This window comes from Salvelinus namaycush, chromosome 22 (assembly GCF_016432855.1).
Source record: "Salvelinus namaycush isolate Seneca chromosome 22, SaNama_1.0, whole genome shotgun sequence".
Lineage (NCBI taxonomy): Eukaryota > Metazoa > Chordata > Actinopteri > Salmoniformes > Salmonidae > Salvelinus > Salvelinus namaycush.
The window spans coordinates 25944337-25958192 of NC_052328.1; positions in this window are offsets into that span (position 1 = coordinate 25944337).

Genomic DNA, 13856 nt, shown 5'->3' on the forward strand with positions numbered 1-13856 from the left:
CCCTTCCACAGCCATGCAGAAAAACACTCACAAATAAGGATTGTATAGAAGCACAGCCACGCCCGAGGTAGGGTCAATATAACCTGTCACGTGAGAGGAGAGAAGGTAGAGGGGCTCTCCTCTGGAGGATTTTAGTCCATTACTGTCCAGTCTGACAGTTCAATCTCCACAGTCCAGCCCAGAAAACAGTGGTCAAGACAGCTTGGCTAGAGCAATTTAGCTACAACTCAGGCATGTACTACTGGGAGCAGAGTATGGGCGATAAATGCACTGTTTCAAAAATACCTTGAAATCCTTCATATCGGTTGTTGAAAACATGACAATTTACAGTGAGAACAGCCACTAGTGTCTCCCAGAGTTGAAGAATTTACTGTTGTAAAACACGGTTTTAGTACTTTAAACAGTGTCCTTCGCTAAAGTGTTCCCAATATATCTTGAAGGGATTTAAGGCAGGTTCCTAATTTCTTCTACTCAATCAGGACTGAGTTGGAATAATGCCAGTGTAAACAATGACTCAGGGATTGAAACTCATTTATCTCCTAGCAGAAAGCCCAGGAGAGGAGCTGGTTCACAGTACACAAGTAACATTCATTCACATCCAGGACCAAACATCCTTACTAAGCAGAACTTGGAACTTATTACCTAGATCCATAGCATAACCTTACATCTACTGCATTTTATTTTAAGATGTTGTATACATTCCTTATAGCAACATCTAGGCTACATTTAGTACCCAATCTCGTCTTTGACTAAAGGGTCTCTTCATGTTATTGCCTGTAACTGTTGTTGATCTAGATAGGACCTCACTATAATTGGATGTAGGGTATTCTTTGTAGCAAAGACACATAACCAAAGCCAGCCAACACTTACGAGTGGCAGGTAGCCTACTGGTTAGAGCATTGGGCCAGTAACAGAAAGGTTGCTAGATCGAATCCCCAAGCTGACATGGTCAAAATCTGTCATTCTGCCCCTGAACAAGGCAGTTAACCCACTGTTCCTAGGCTGTCATTGTAAATAAGAATTTGTTCTTAACTGACTTGCCTAGTTAAATTTTTAAAAATGTTTAAAGACTTCAGTAAAAATATCTACATTATGTGATAGTTGCCTAGTTGGAGCAAGTCCATTAGAATGCGTGATGCACACCATGCATCAGAACTGCAAGATGTCCTGCAGGGATCAAAGGCAAGTATTAGCTGTCTGTGTGAACAGGTCCAGCCTCATGGCACACAATACCATCAAAATGGAGGACGGAGATGTAGATAGGTCCACTGATCTCCAGTCAGTTAAAGAGGTAAACTACTATGTGTAAGCAATTTGGACGGTACAACAAGTGTAATTTACAACATAGCAAAAATAAATATAAAGTCTTTATAGCATTTACATAGTAATTAGAGTGGTTTATGAGCGCGAACCCAGACAAAAACACACGCTAACCCACATCCTAAACCCAATGAGAGCCTTCCCATTATGCATACCTGTACAACCATATATCATTGTAAACTCATTATTTATTAATGTGTTGGTCCTGAGATATGGGCACAACCTGAGCAGTTTTTTCCTCTCTGTCACAAAGGAGCAATAACTGCCTCAGCTAGGCCTGTATGCAGGGCCATACATCACACCGGCAAAAATAATTCTATCTGGCGCTGAATGGATGCGGAAAAGCGCAGCAAATTGAAGGTTTGGAAGAACGCATTTCGCTAAAGGTTAATATGTGTTTAGATCTGGACGCCTGAAGGGTCGGCCGCATTAATGAGGGTGAGAAGGTTCCAGAAGTGGATGGCATTTGCCCTGAATTCTAATGGCAGAGGAGAAAAATCCAGTACCCAGAGGGACAGTGGGGAGAGAAGGCCATTACAAAGTCCACTGCACAGTGAGAGTTCAGAATAGAACAGTTAAGGTAAGGGAGAGAAACCCACTATTCAGTGATAGACTAGAGTAGAGAGGGAGGCAAGTCAACTACACAGAGAATGTGGAAGCCCATCTTACTTACTGCCAGAGTGGTAGAGCGAGTACCACTACTCTGGGAATGGGGGATGATTGACAGAAGGGGGGACAGAGTTCCGTGACAGAGTGACAGATGTTATAGGGGAGGGAGTTTAGAGACTGATAAACTCCCAATACCATTATGTGGATTTAGCTTTGAGAGAATGAGTAGATTTTCTGACGCAATCCTGTGTGTTGACAGAGAAAGAGACAGAGAGTGAGAGAAAGTGAGGGATATATATATAGAAAGAGAGCAGGACAGAGAGAGACAGGGGGAGAAAGAGAGAGAGAGGCAGAGAGATAAAGAGGGCAAAAGAGTCTAAATCCCATTAATCCCATAGAGACCCAAGCCTGTGCATTAATGGCAGTTGTCTCTAATATGAGGGATGCGTCATCCACGTCCAGTAGAAGGGCCAACAAGGTCCCTTTCCTCTATCGCTGCTCCTTCCTCGTTTCCCTTCCACTGTATGAAACACCGCCCTCTGAAGATAACAGCCAACAACTTAAACATATAAAATAGGGGCACACACGCACACACATAGCACACAAAAGAATTAGATCTAAAATGCTCTCCATCTCTCTCAGCAGTACTTTATCTGCACAGCCACCATTTTGAATAGAACAGCAGTGTGTAGTATGTAACCTTTGTGTGCGCTCTGATGCGCTTTAATAGCACATAACAGCAGAGAGTGTCAGGGTTGTAATTCACATCTGCCATGACACGATTGCTATTGCTCCGTCACTTGCCTGCAATGCTCTCACTTATATTTTAGACAGCTCGCCTGTACAATGCCTCTCTTCGCAAGCGTAATATCAATTGTTAACAGGGCGTTATCAAATGTATTTGTCCAAGCTGTGCCCGGAACATTTGATATATAACTCAAACTGGCTTGTACCACAGTATGAGTCATAATACCCATAAAACCTAGCGGTCAAAGAGTGAAATGGTTCCAATAGTTTTTCCACCATTCATTTTTCCAGTAGGGGATTTTAGAAACAATTAAAATAAAGGCTGTATTTTGTGTAGGCTTACCGTGGCATGAGGTTTTGATAATCCCTCTAGGATGAGGTGACTTTTATCAATATATTCGCCTATATTTACCTCCCAAAATGAAATGCTAATTAACTGCTAACGTGGCTATCATAAATAACTACAAATGCCATGATAATCTGGACGAGACTGCCAAATCGAGGTAAAGATGTTACGACTTCCGCCGAAGTTGGTCCCTCTCCTTGTTCGGGCGGCGTTCGGCGGTCGAAGTCACCGACCTTCTAGCCATCGCTGATCCTCTTTTCATTTTCCTTTGGTTTTGTTTTGTCTTCCATCACACCTGGTTCCAATTCCATCAATTACATGTTGTGTATTTAAACCCCTGTTCCCCCTATTGTCCTTGTCGGTGATTGTTTATTGTAAGTGCTTGTGTACGTCTGTCCTGGTGTGCGTCGGGTTATGTACCCATTATTTGATTGTTCTGTTTTCCGGTGTTTTTTTTGTTATTACACTGCGCCGTTTGGAAACACAGTTTTTGCTTTCCTGCGTCTGACTTCTCTGCCGCCAGTACGCACCCCTTACAAAATATAAGAATGTGGATTAACTATCTGATGTTAGGTAAATGCGGTAAAGAATAAGTTGGCAACAATTTTGTGAACTGTCTTGTGCAAGTTTTAAATTGACACAATACCTGTTCGCAAAGATGTCAGCTAGAGATGATGTGCGGGAGCTTACAGGGACTTGTAGTTTTGCATGATGTCTACTTTGATGCTAATTATAATTTTTGAGTCTAGAGTAAATAGAGCCGAATATACTGATAAAAGTAAACTTGTCCAAAAGAGATTTACATGTTTATCAAAACGTCACGCCAGGGTAAGCCTACCCGAAACAGCCCTTATTTTAAGTGTTTCTAAAATCTCCTATGGGAAAAATGAATGTTAGAAAAACAATTATACCCTGATGAAGACAGCTTGTCTGTCGAAACGTTGGTTATTCAGTTATTACATCTGAGCTTCTAGAGTGTGCGGCTCTCCTTTTCTTTTTCAAGAAAAACAATTGGAACCATTTCCCTGTTTGACCTCTAGGTTTTATGGGTATTATAACACCTCCTCTGTGGAGCTCAATAGGCAGAGCTGTCTTCACACCTGCTGAGATCACACTACAATTAGCCCACAGCTACCTTGACCTGACTCTAAAACAGGGTCAGCAATATCTTGAGATTACGCATTAAAAAAGAATATAATGTGAAACATGAGACAACTGAAAGATAGCGGTACAGTACTTCATACTAAACTGCCGCCATGACTCCTTGTCTCAGTGTCCTCCACTAAGGCCTAGATTCAATCAGATCAAGCATTAACAGGCGAAAGCCGACAGCCGCATAGGTGATGTTTTGGTGGTGTAGGAGGTGGAACTGCGTTGGAGCCGTTAAATCGGTGAGCAGCTGCTCTTGTGATTATTGTCAGGAAGCCACACCCGTCCCACTGGTGTTAGAAGTTCAGAACGAAAAAGTGTAGGCTATATAAAAATAATTACGCTCAAATTGAAAAATCGACAAAAGCAGATTTGATTGAACAGAGCCTAAAGTCTGCCTGTATGCCCGCTCCTAAGCTAGAGAAACAGAGAGCCATCATTCACTATTGACAGGTGGCGGACAGGCCTCTGACAGCTTCATCACTGACATGTTCATCTCAGCGTAAACCAAGCATGTCGGACTGGCCCCCTGTTCCTCAATGCAGTAGCTACCAAAAAGCTGACCATACTTCTTCCTATCCTACCCTACAGCACACATCCACTATACATCACCTTCAATCTAAATGCCTTCTGGTGGATTTCTCGAAGCAGGGCCAATATAAATGTAGATGCATTGAGTAGGCTGTGGAAGGGACGATGAAGCGATGGTGTCCAGTGTAGATGGATGACTCCGCCTCTCCTCTCAGCGGCTGTGTAGAGTCACTCTCCCATAACCCCCCCACTGCAACTCTGCCATGGAGCAGAGAGCCACAGGGCTGAGGCCTGTCACAACCAGAGAGAGTGTCTCACTGAGACGTGTGCCACCGCAATAAGCATGGAGGGGACAGAAAGGGGAAGTGTTGATAGCCTAACGTTGTACTCTGTGAGAGTACCCTGGCACACTCTGAGTGGGTTGTTCCATGTCATGATTAGAGAGTAAAGCCATGTAACAGACTACCCAAGGGCAGGGCCCGGAGCCCTACTGTGTAGCAGAGCATTGCACTTAAGCATTCGGTGTGTGTCTCTCTCTTTGTCGTAGATTGGGGGATTCCATCAAGGTTGCATTGCCCTTGAGGTGAAATTTTACATCAGCCATTTCAATGACACCAAGAGAGTGGAATGGGTGTATATATGAGGCCCAGACTGCTCGCTGACATACCAACCGTTTAACATACTTTTGAATCACCTCAACACACTGATATCAAAAATGTCTTGCAGAAATAACAATTAAGAAATTATATGCACTTATCAACCCAGTTTTCTGATCAGGACTGTCTTAATGGGTTTTGGCTGACAGAAAGGGAGATGTGTGGTAGAGATGAAGGAAAGGAGCCCTGTGCCAGAAAACCAGGCCCCCACAGCATGCACAGCTCAAATGGATCTTAAAAGCTAAAAATAACAGCAGCCAAACGCTCTGCACCTAGATAATCAGAGCCTACGCATGAACACAGGGTTCTGCTAAACTGCTGAGAGGAAAAAAGGCAAAATAATACTGGAATCAATATCTCATGCGGGACACAAGATGGCCCTTCTCATCCTCAGATGACTCACATAATGTATATGAACACACACCCAAAGATGTGTATGCAGCAGTGGTGGCTGGTCGCACTTCAAGTGGGGAGGACGTGCTCATAGTAATGGCTGGAAAGGAAAAAATGGAATGGTATCAAACACATCAAACCCCTTCCATGTGTTTGATACTGTAGCATCATTCCATTCATTATTATGAGCTGTCCTCCCCTCACCAGCCTCCTCTGGTATGCACCTACACTCACACAAACAAGCATGCAGGCACTCAGGCACACGCATATTCAGTTAATGAAGACATGTATCTTTGTGATAACAGCAATTGAATCTGCATGGTTGAAATAAAACATTTAAATGATTGGTACCAAACACATTTAACGATGATTCTCAATAGCTCAGGGTATGTTATTACACATTGAGAACATGTGGTGTCCATGGATGATGATGATGATGATGATGATGATGATGATGATGATGATTGGGAAACAGGGAGAATGGGAATACAGAATTAAAATACAATGAACAAAAATATAAACGCAACATGTAAAGTGTTGGTCCCATGTTTCATGAGCTGAAATAAAAGATCCCAGACATTTTCCATACGCATAAAACACGTATATCTCTAAAATGTTGTGCACAAATTTGTTTACATCCCTGTTAGAGAGCATTTCTCCTTTACCAAGATAATCCATCCACCTGACAGGTGTGGCATATCAAGAAGCTAATTAAACAACATGAACAGTACACAGGTGAACCTTGTGCTGGGGACAATAAAAAGCCACTCAAAAATGTGCAGTTTTGACACACAACACAATGCCACAGATGTCTCAAGTTTTGAGGGAGCATGCAAATGGCATGCTGAATACAGGAACGTCCACCAGAACTGTTGCCAGAGAATTGAATGTTCATTTCTCTACCATAACCAGCCTCCAATGTCGTTTTAGAGAATTTGGCAGTAACGTCCAACTGGCCTCACAACCGCATACCACGTGTATGGCGGTGTAAGGACGAGCAGTTTGCTGATGTCCTAATTGTGAACAGAGTGCTCCATGGTGGCGGTGGGGTTATGGTATGGGCTGGCACAAGCTACGGACAACAAACACAATTGTATTTTATTGATGGCAATTTGAATGCACAAAGACACTGTGACGAGATCCTGAGGCCCATTGTAGTGCCACAACATTCCACAGGCCACAATCAACAGCCTGATCAACTCTATGCAAAGGAGATGTGTTGTGTTGCATGAGGCAAATGGTGATCATACCAGATACTGACTGGTTTTCTGATCCACGCCCCTACTTTTTAATTTAAAAAAAATCTTTGACCAATAGATGCATATCTGTATTCCCAGTCGTATGAAATCCATAGATGAGGGCCTAATTAATTGATTTCAATTGACTGATTTCCTCATATGAATTATCACTCAGTAAAATCTTTGAAATTGTTGCATGTTGTGTTTATATTTTTGTTCGTTAGAGAAGAAGTCCCAGGGGAGAACCATATTAGTGGGGAAACAGAAGGGGGAAGACAGTCAACCTCCAGAAGACTGCCATGGCAACACAAATACACCGCTAATTAGTTATCATTGAAATGTGCACACTTACTCTCTCGTGCACCATACCAAAACATTCCGTGCACACACTGCACACTCACATACACGCGCACCAAAACTCAATGGGATTGAGAACAAAGTAGAGCAAGCTCAGCACTGAAGCAATTTCTCCAGTCAGGTGACATTCTACTCAGTGGTGGAATCAAAGGAAACTGAATTTAATCCTAAATTGACCTTGAGGGAGATACTGAATCAATGCAGAGCGTAAATGGACTTGCCTTTGACTTGAATCAATGAAATAATCCCCTCTTTGTAGGTTAAACAATGGCGGTAGCAGCTGTATTCTGTATTTAGCAGCATGGTTATCAGCCAGGATGGTTATCAGCCATGAAGGTAATCAACCAGAATGGACAGAACATACTGTGCCGTGTCTTGCCTTGATGAGCTCTACCTAGACTTGTGTGTTCCCGTTGGGGTGTGTTTTGGGGTAAGGTCTGGCTGCCACCAGAGGATTCTTCCTCCTCCTCAGTAGGCTATTTCTCTGGTCTGATCTTGGCCAGCGTCCACTGGCCGTCCTGCCAAGCTGCTGGAGGTTTATGGCCCGCATTTGTCACACTGCTCAGCTCCTTTGAAGCTGCTACAGAATAATAGGCTACAAACCACAGCACTAGCTACTGACCGTGGCTAAAATCAAAGCGCTGTGACGTTTGTTTGCTCACTGATGTTAATAAACGGTTTGCAGCTTACTTGCAAGAGGATATAGAAAGAGAGGCGCAAGGGAGAGGGAGAGTTGGCAAAATGATAATCACTCCTTTTCAAGCTTAAATCAATTTGAATTAATTTATGTATACAACACATTAGAGAACATATTTAAGGAGTTTACTGTACATGCTACATTTCTGTGAATATTGATAGGTCTAGTGGAACATCAGTACATTACCTTTCCTGGGTGTCGTCATTCATAAGAACAATTGAATTGCAGGATGAGGGGAATGTCAGATGACAAAATATCTACAAATAGCAAATAATGGATGTGTTATACTGCCCATGATGATTCAGTGTAAGGCATATTTTGGCTGAGAGCAGCTGTGACATAGACCGATATGCTGATAATGAAGACAAGCTCCTAAGGCAAGCCTCCATTCTACACATTCTGACAAACCCTATACCATCTCCATAGAAGCATGATACCCATTACATATAGATTATACTGTATCTATCTTATTTAATGATGGGCTGCTCAACCAAATCACATGAACTACTGCACTGCAAACGCATTTCATTACTAATAACGCCTGCTGTAGATAATAGGACAATAACTCATAAATACCCCTGTAATTCCTGTGTATAGCAAGGCTTTTTTTTAATGGTGATCGGTATTGGAACTGGAGTTCAAACCAGACATCTGCTGTCCAAGAAGAATATGAGGTTTGGTGGCTCCAGGAATTTCATCATTCCAGGAATGCTAAACAAATTGTTACGTTCTTCAAAGTTCGAAGTGGCAGGTGGCAAGTGGAAAGTGCTCGTATTTTCATTGCATCACTTATTGGATCAGTTCAAGCCAGTTTGCTGTAGGTAACTATTAATGCAAGTCCTTATACTGTCATCAGAAAGGACTAAACACTTCTGTGTCGTCCCTGTTCTGAGTAAAGTGGCAATCCATCTCTGGAGGACAAGTGGAGCTGGGGTCTGAAAGCCAATCCAAAATATATAAACTGATCTCACATCTCACCGCCATAGACATCTAAGGAACCTCATCTCAGGCCTGCTTAAAACTGAATTCATTATCAAAAGCCCCTCTGATAAAAAGGAAACATCTCTACCATTCAGTCACTTTGTACTCCGTCACCTTTGGGAGCATGGGTTTGCTAGACATGTTACTGGACCGAGGGAGGTCGTTTCTATGCTCAGTAAGGCTACCCAGGGTTGCCCCGCTTTTCAAGAAGCAATGGAGCATCTCCTGGTGAAAAGTCTCAAAAACACACCTTGTCAACTCTCCGACAATTAGTATTTTACCCTGTGTCATCCTGTATCTCTATCTTATGTCCGTATCTCTTCTATGCGATTCATGAAGCATGAGCCATGTTTCACTCTTGTTTTGAGTTTGTCATAGGGCATCGTCAATTATTCACATTTTCCTCTACATACTGAACATGTTTCCTTTTCTGCACATAAATATTTAAAGGCTCTTCCCTCCTTAGGACATTTCACCAGGATAAATCAAAGTAACATGAGGCTTTATTGCGGAAGCTTCAGAGAGGAATTCAATCTAATGTCAATGCATGAGAATGTATTTCTGCATTCTGTTAGAGATGCAGGGTCAGAAATATTCAAATCTGATTGAAAAGTAAATCCAAAAGAGCTTTCTGATAACCCCTGCTAGACTAGTAATGATAAATCATGTGCATAGCCATTTGATTTGCCATCATGACTGTTACTGGGGAGCCATTTTCAAGACTTGGTGATTGAGCAAATCTTAATACGGTAATTGAATATACACTGCTCAAAAAAATAACTTAAACAACACATTGTAACTCCAAGTCAATCACACCTCTGTGAAATCAAACTGTCCACTTAGGAAGCAACACTGATTGACAATAAATTTCACATGCTGTTGTGCAAATGGAATAGACAACAGATGGAAATTATAGGCAATTAGCAAGACATCCCCCAATAAAGGAGTGGTTCTGCAGGTGGTGACCACAGACCACTTCTCAGTTCCTATGCTTCCTGGCTGATGTTTTGGTCACGTTTGAATGCTGGCGGTGCTTTCACTCTAGTGGTAGCATGAGACGGAGTCTACAACCCACACAAGTGTCTCAGGTAGTGCAGCTCATCCAGGATGGCACATCAATGCGAGCTGTGGCAAGAAGGTTTGCTGTGTCTGTCAGCGTAGTGTCCAGAGCATGGAGGCGCTACCAGGAGACAGGCCAGTACATCAGGAGACGTGGAGGAGGCCGTAGGAGGGCAACAACCCGGCAGCAGGACCGCTACCTCCGCCTTTGTGCAAGGAGGAGCACTGCCAGAGCCCTGCAAAATGACCTCCAGCAGGCCACAAATGTGCATGTGTCTGCTCAAACGGTCAGAAACAGACTCCATGAGGATGGTATGAGGGCCCGACGTCCACAGGTGGGGGTTGGCGGATACTTTAGTCCAGGTCTGGGAGGAGATCCCTCAGGAGACCATCCGCCACCTCATCAGGAGCATGCCCAGGCGTTGTAGGGAGGTCATACAGGCACGTGGAGGCCACACACACTACTGAGCCTCATTTTGACTTGTTTTAAGGACATTACATCAAAGTTGGATCAGCCTGTAGTGTGGTTTTCCACTTTAATTTTGAGTGTGACTCCAAATCCAGACCTCCTTGGGTTGATAAATTTGATTTCCATTGATAATTTTTGTGTGATTTTGTTGTCAGCACATTCAACTATGTAAAGAAAAAAGTATTTAATAAGAATATTTCATTCATTCAGATCTAGGATGTGTTATTTTAGTGGTCCCTTTATTTTTTGGAGCAGTGTACTTGGCAGTATAAACGCCATTCCTTTTCAAACTTTATTTAGCTGTCTGCGATATTTTCCTTGAAAACCAGTTGGTCGATGCGGTGCAGTCCCTGTTCTGTTTCACCACTTCTGTCGCCATGTAAAGTGTGGGTGAAAAAAGGAGTCTGATAACGTTATTGCCAATGTAAATGTCCAATGTTTACTTCACAATGATAGCATCACATACAGTGCATTCGGAAAGTTTTCAGATCCCTTGACTTTTTCCACATTTTGTTACATTACAGCCTTATTCTAAAATTGATTAAAAAATATATAATTCTCATCAATCTATACACAATACCCCGTAATGACAAAGCGAAAAATGGTTTCTAGAATTTTTTGCAAATGTATTAATAATCAAATAATATATTATTATTATTAGCTGACTACACTGACTATGCTAATGGCAGACTCCACTAAGATGGCAGGCTGGCTAACAGCCTGCTGCCTGGCCTGCACCCTATTTCATTGTGGCGCTAGAGGAGTTAGAGCCCTGTCTATGTTGGTAGATAAGATGAGAGCACCCCTCCAGCTAGGATGGAGTCCGTCACTCCTCAGCAGGCCAGGCTTGGTCCTGTTTGTGGGTGAGTCCCAGAAAGAGGGCCAATTATCTACAAATTCTATCTTTTGGGAGGGGCAGAAAACAGTTTTCAACCAGCGATTGAGTTGTGAGACTCTGCTGTAGAGCTCATCACTCCCCCTAACTGGGAGGGGGCCAGAGACAATTACTCGATGCCGACACATCTTTCTAGCTGATTTACACGCTGAAGCTATGTTGCGCTTGGTGACCTCTGACTGTTTCATCCTAACATCATTGGTGCCGACGTGGATAACAATATCTCTATACTCTCTACACTCGCCAGTTTTAGCTTTAGCCAGCACCATCTTCAGATTAGCCTTAACGTCGGTAGCCCTGCCCCCTGGTAAACAGTGTATGATCGTTGGATGATTCGTTTTAAGTCTAATACTGCGGGTAATGGAGTCGCCAATGACTAGGGTTTTCAATTTGTCAGAGCTAATGGTGGGAAGCTTCGGCGTCTCAGACCCCGTAATGGGAGGAGTAGAGACAAGAGAAGGCTCGGCCTCAGACTCCGACTCGCTGCTTAATGGGGAAAACCGGTTGAACGTTTCTGTCGGCTGAATTTCCCTCCAGAAGCCATGAGAAAGTTGTCCGGCTGCGGGGACTGTGCGAGGGGATTTACTAGTGGCACAGACGCTGTTTCATCCTTTCCTACACTGAAATTACCCTTGCCTAACGATTGCGTCTGAAGCTGGGCTTGCAGCACAGCTATCCTCGCTGTAAGGCGATCGTTCTCCTGTATATTATGACAGCGACTGCAATTAGAAGGCATCATGTTAATGTTACTACTTAGCTTCGGCTGTTGAAGGTGCTGACGAACCATGTCCAGATAAAGCGTCCGGAGTGAAAAAGTTGAATGAAAAAAAAAGTTGTGTGGGAAAAACTAAAAATATATAAACGGTAATTAAAAAGCAAAAACCGTAAAGTTGTCAGGTAGCAAAGTAAGGTTGGCAAGGTTCTCTTTAGGAAACCTGGCACCATCCCTAAGGTGAAACATGGTGGTGGCAGCGTCATGCAGTGGGGATTCTTTTCAGCGGCAGGGACTGGGAGACTACTCAGGATCGAGGGAAATATGAACGGAGCAAAGTACAGAGAGATCCTTGATGAAAACCGTCTCCAGAGAAAACTGTCTCCAGAGCGCTCAGGACCTCAGACTGGGATGAATTGTCCAACAGGACAATGACCCTAAGCACACACCCAAGACAATGCAGGAGTGGCTTTTGGACAAGTCTCAATGTCCTTGAGTGGCCCAGCCAGAGCCCGGACTTGAACCCAATCGAACATCTCCAAAGAGACCTGAAAATAGCTGTGCACAACACTCCTCATCCAACCTGACAGAGCTTGAGAGGATCTGCAGAGAAGAATGGGAGAAACTCCCCAAATACAGGTGTGCCAAGCTTGTAGCGTCATACGCAAAAAGACTTGAAGCTGTAATCGCTGTCAAAGGTGATTCCACAAAGTACTGAGTAAAGGGTCTGAATACTTATGTAAATGTGATATTTCAGCTTTTTATTTTTAATACATTTGCATAAACATTTATTGTGTGTAGATTGATTAGGGGGGGAAAAAACAATGGCTGTAACATAACAAAATGTGGAAAAAGTCAAGGGGTCTGAATACATTCTGAGTGCACTGTACATGTTACATCTGGTGTCACCCTGAATGATGTCCCCGCACCTCACTCATAGTTCTCTAGTTCCAGTGTAGCACCCACTCATCTACACACTCCTTGAGCTAGGCTTATATAGCCTACTATCAATAACTGATAGAGATAGGTAGGCAGACCAGTTAATAATCATATCTTGTTAGTTTAACTGATGAACCAGCTCAATGGTAGATGAGACTGAAGCCATGTCTGATGACCCAGCTTTGATTCAACATGTACTTTGATCTAATTCCAAAATCTCTGTGCATTTTCAAATTCACAGCGTGTCACATTTTGCAAAGCAGTCTGGGAAGAATCTCAGAATTTCTGACTTTGGCAATGACTTTACCCATGCAAACCTTCTTTCAACATCTCCTTCTGAACACTGAAATACAAGCTATTGCATTGATATTTAATACCAAGGACCAAAATATTTTGGGTCATGATTCTAGTAATATACTGATAAACATAACATGATAATTTGACGGCCAAACCCCAAACAAGGGGCATGTCCAGGAGTTGTAATTCTGCCCATAAATCCTCTTAGAGGTGGGAAGCAATCAGATTTCAAGGATGAGAAGTGAATCCCAGCTTTCAATAGTCTGGGTGTCACAACTGGGTCACAACTAGGCCACCCCATCCCCAGCCTGTCGGCACACACGCAAACACACACACACATACACACACATTCAAACACACACACACATACACACACATTCAAACACACACACACACAAACAGGCAAGCATGCACAGTACACTCTTAAATATGACCTAAAGTCAGACAGACAGCACATCAAT